We start from the raw sequence: 4221 nt of genomic DNA, 5'->3' as shown, positions 1-4221 counted from the left end.
AATAATAATAATATAATTTAATAATGTGCGTCACACTAATGCGAGTATTTTAAAACGGCCGAAATCGCTTCCTCAAGATGTTGTGAGGTCTTCTGACCAGTAGAGGGCAGTGTTGTCTAAAATGTCATCACGGTCCTATTCAACAGTCGTGTCATTCCCATTTGTGGTTCATTTTTCCCGAATGGCAGGTGGTCTTCAGTCCTCCCCTGGAAGCCATCACGACCTTCCCTCTTCGCCTTTTAAACGTGCCATCAACAGCATTGGCTAATTAAATAACATAGATCTTGGGCCTTCATCCAAAAATCCAAAAAGCAATTATTTCTAGATGAGATCAGACCCAACAAGAAATAGATTGCAAGATCTTATGAATCGTGTGCGTTTGTTGAAGTCTGCGTTGATTGTCTTGTGTTTTTGTGTTAAACAAGTGATGCGACCTGCAAATTGCGCAAGCCTGTCACCGCCAACACCTCACCTCTTGATGAATGACCCAGCCGGACCCGTCCCGCCAATTTGAGTGCCGAGGCTGTCTCTCAGTGTCCACGCAGGAAGTGGGAGGAGAAAAGACAGAATTTGGTAAGGAATCTCATTCCAGGGCCGCCGCGATATGATCATCTTATTTGGAAGGAGGATTGCGTGGAGCGGGTCTTCCTGAAAGCACAAAATTGTAAATATTGATCCACCGAATGAAGCGTTAATCTCTTTGGATGCGAGGATTCTCTTGCTCAAGTGTGGGATTAAAAACAAAAAAACCCGTCAGAATTCTGTTGGTTTCGGAACGACCACTTGATTCCTGCTGATAGCCAACTTCACGACCGAGTTCATCCAAGAATGAAATGAAATGAAATTTGATTACACGCTGAGGGTTGCTTCTTGTTACAATTCATCTCTCAGGCTTTCAGAACTGGGCCTAGTTTGTTGTATTTTAAATTTCATAACATTTGGAATATTTCTTTGTGAAGTTATGAACCCATTTTGTGGTGTTGACGTTACACTCGCAATGGACGGGAGGCTCGCAATAAACGACAACAAATGATGAGCGCGAAGGCGCTTGTCATTATTAGAATTACTTCAGATTAATTTTATTTGTCATTCTTCACTAAATTGTGATTCATCTCATCAGTGAGATAGCAATGGATAAAAACATCAAATAATGGGCCAATATGCCCCCCCCCCCAAAAAAAAAAATCATCCATTCATTATGTTTTCCTCACAAGCGTTGCGGGCCTAAAAATAAATAATTAAAATCTAAAAATACATACAGTAAAAATAAATAAAATGAACAATTATAAACAACCGCAAATATACAAAAATCAAATTTACAATGATGACATTTTCATTTAAAATTCATACATTAGAAAAAAAAAACAATAAAAAAACGATTTGCATGCAAACGGTCAATAGGGGGCAGTATTTTCTTTGTCAAATCCTCCTTTCAAAGTGCTGTTGTCGTTCACGTTTGCGCGTGCGTGTGTGTGTGAGGTCACACAAGTTCCACCCCTTCCATGAGAGCAACTGGCCTCTCGTCGTAAAACTAATGGCACTCGTTTGAACGAAACTCGCCGCTTTTCCGCGTTGGTGTTGTTGCCTTTTAGCGGCAGACGATGCATTATTTGTCGTCTCAATCCGTCTCCTAATCAGCCCAATCAGCATTTCCGTTGCACTTAATTGATCCAGTGGCCCCCAATTGCACAAATGAGAGCGAGCGAGCGCTCTGAAAAGTGTGAAACGCCTCAAGCACTTTTTGCTCTCCTTTAATTGCCTTTGAAAAAGGGGAGGCCCGATCACTCTTTGTTTTGTTTCGTTAGTCACGGCGGACGCGAATGTGACCGAGCTCCAAAGTTGACAAACGATTGTCACGTGTTTGGCGTGCGTCACGGCGACAAATCGTTTGCCATATTTTCACCATTTGTCACTTGGAATGCTCGCAGAGGATAAAGAACATGTCATCCTGTTGAAAGGTTCACAACCAGCTCATCTGAACTCTTTTCCTGAATTAGTTGCTCCGACGAATCCCTCAGCCAAGATTGCATTTTTGGACTTGCGTTGAATCACCACTTTTTTTTGTCAGCTTTTCGGGCTGTTTGCTGATGATTAGCGGAGATTGTCTGGACTGGCTTGTAACAGCCGCGCTTAAAAAGGCGTATTTGTCGTTGCATTGACACGTTTTGGGGGCGAATCGTTGCCAATTAGGAACGTGTGCGCGCGTGTGCGTGTTTGCGACGCTCACGTTTGTGCGTGTCGCCCTCAGGCCGTGACAAAGGTCCATTACCTTGTCTGATCGATTCGTGCGGACTAAAAGCCGCGTGGGGATGACGTGGACACGCCCCTTTTTGGACGTGCAACATTTAACGCCTTGCATGGCCGCTGAAGGATCTTTTTTTTTTTTAATTGACCTCATCCATTATTTGCTTGATCTCAAAGATGCAGAAAGTCTTTTGAGTCACATCAAAGGTGGCGAGGCGTCGTTGATGCAAATGAGACGGACGCATAAAAGAAACGCTTGCACAACAGAAGCAAATTCAATGGAGGCGACTTGAAACGCGGCGGCGTACGATTATGACGCCGTCATAATCATATTCCATTTTTTTCTCGTCATTTCTGAGCTTTTTTTTTTTTAAATCTTCGGAAATGGTCAAGATGAAAGAAGAGCGTTTGATGTGCAAAATGGACGGCGAGGCCTCGTTGCATTTCAAGTGATTGCAACCTTAGAGGAAATGCAAATGGCCGCCCGTGTCAACGTCCGAAAAGCCGACGATGGCGGCGGCGGCGGCCTCCTCTGATTGATATCCCGCACGGGAAGCAAATGGAACGAGAGCTCGCCGGCATCTGCCGCATGATTTACGGCCGCTCGCCGCGTTGACATCGTCGTCACTTCTCCTGATTGAGAGGAAGATAAAAATGGAACGTTGCAAATACGCGTCGCCAACGCCAAGATGGCGGCGTGACGTCACCTGCTGCTGATTTTGCACAAAACAAAATGGCGAGTCGGTCGCTGATGGCGCACGTCGAGCCACATTTTTTTTGTTTTCATCCTCGCCAACTTGGCTTGTCGCCAGGTAGAATTTCCACAACGCTCCCCACTGCTTCGCACGTTTCACAATTTGACGCTTGGAACGGGAAAGTTTTCTTTTTTTTTTTTCGATTGGGTTGATGTGGTCATCGTTTATTCAAATGATGGATGAAAAGCGAGTCTCGTGGCGAGTCGTCCAATTTGGACGTGCCCACTAATGAAATTTGGGCTTTGCATTTAGTCCATTAATTTGTGGCTAACCTTTGGCTTAAACGAACGCGTCAGCGACCTGCTGGGAGAAATCATTTGTCTGCTTTCGACGCTTCTAGTGAAAAAAAAAAGCCATTTTTCACTTGAATGGTTCCGATGAAGTTTGGACGAGTGACTCAAATGTTGTGTTTTGTCCAAAACAGGAACTGGAACGCTCGGCGACGGCGCTTTTGCGGAGCGGCTCCGAGGACGAGGACGGCGGCGTTTGCCACCGGGACGTCCCGACGGAAGGTCAGGTCAGCTCTGATGGCTTTGCAGAATTCATTCAAGATGGCGGCGCCCAGCGGGACCCATCTGATCTTTTGGACGACTTATTTGCCACCGAGTTACAAATCGGACACAAGTGTTAATTTGGCGGCCGCTTGTTGCTCGGCACAATTGTTGGTGAGCCAAAGACAAACCGGGAACAAATTCCGCATGCTTCAGATTTGTTGGGAGGCGGAATTTGCGCCAGCTGCATTTTGAGGCTCATTCACTGCCAGCTGAACGTGAAAACGATTCTGAATGAGCAAAGTTTCATCCCTCGGTTGTTGTTGAGTGTCGCCGCTCCAGTTTCCGTTCATTGCGAGTTATCGACGACGACGCGAGTCGCCGTGACAAACGAGTCAGAAGCAAAAGTGCTTGCGCATTCTCATCTTCCTCGTCGCCACCGCTAATTGCTAACTCTCGTTGTCCCCCCCCCCTCCCCCCGGTGTCTTTTGGCGGCGCGTCGGCGATCTTATTTGGCCGCCCTTCCGTGTTTTCCGCCGTTGTTTCCTGGAGGCCTGAATGGGACGGGTCGTTTGCGAAATGACGGGACACGCCAACAAATTGCATCACTTCTGGCTCAGCAGCCGAGGACAATGGCGGCCATATGCCACTCGAGGGGGGCGAAATCAAAGAATGGCTCTCATTTCAATGCGCTGCCTTCCAAAGCCAGATATGCCCCCCCCCCCCCCCCC

At 46.6% G+C, this 4221-nt stretch overlaps 1 long non-coding RNA gene across 1 annotated transcript in view; it reads left to right on the top strand.

Annotated features, from left to right (window-relative positions):
* Positions 1-3628, top strand: part of LOC148321901 (uncharacterized) — a 4308-nt gene extending 680 nt beyond the window's left edge. The window contains exons 2-3 of the long non-coding RNA XR_015846915.1: positions 426-573; positions 3424-3628. This is a non-coding gene — a long non-coding RNA (uncharacterized LOC148321901). The remainder of the gene's footprint in view (positions 1-425; positions 574-3423) is intronic.
* The last annotated feature ends 593 nt before the right edge of the window (positions 3629-4221 follow it).

The sequence above is a fragment of the Idiotropiscis lumnitzeri genome, chromosome 16 (genome assembly GCF_059441095.1).
Source record: "Idiotropiscis lumnitzeri isolate Australia: NSW breed Sydney's pygmy pipehorse chromosome 16, RoL_Ilum_1.0, whole genome shotgun sequence".
NCBI classification, from domain to species: domain Eukaryota; kingdom Metazoa; phylum Chordata; class Actinopteri; order Syngnathiformes; family Syngnathidae; genus Idiotropiscis; species Idiotropiscis lumnitzeri.
This window is presented reverse-complemented; position numbering and strand designations above follow the sequence as displayed.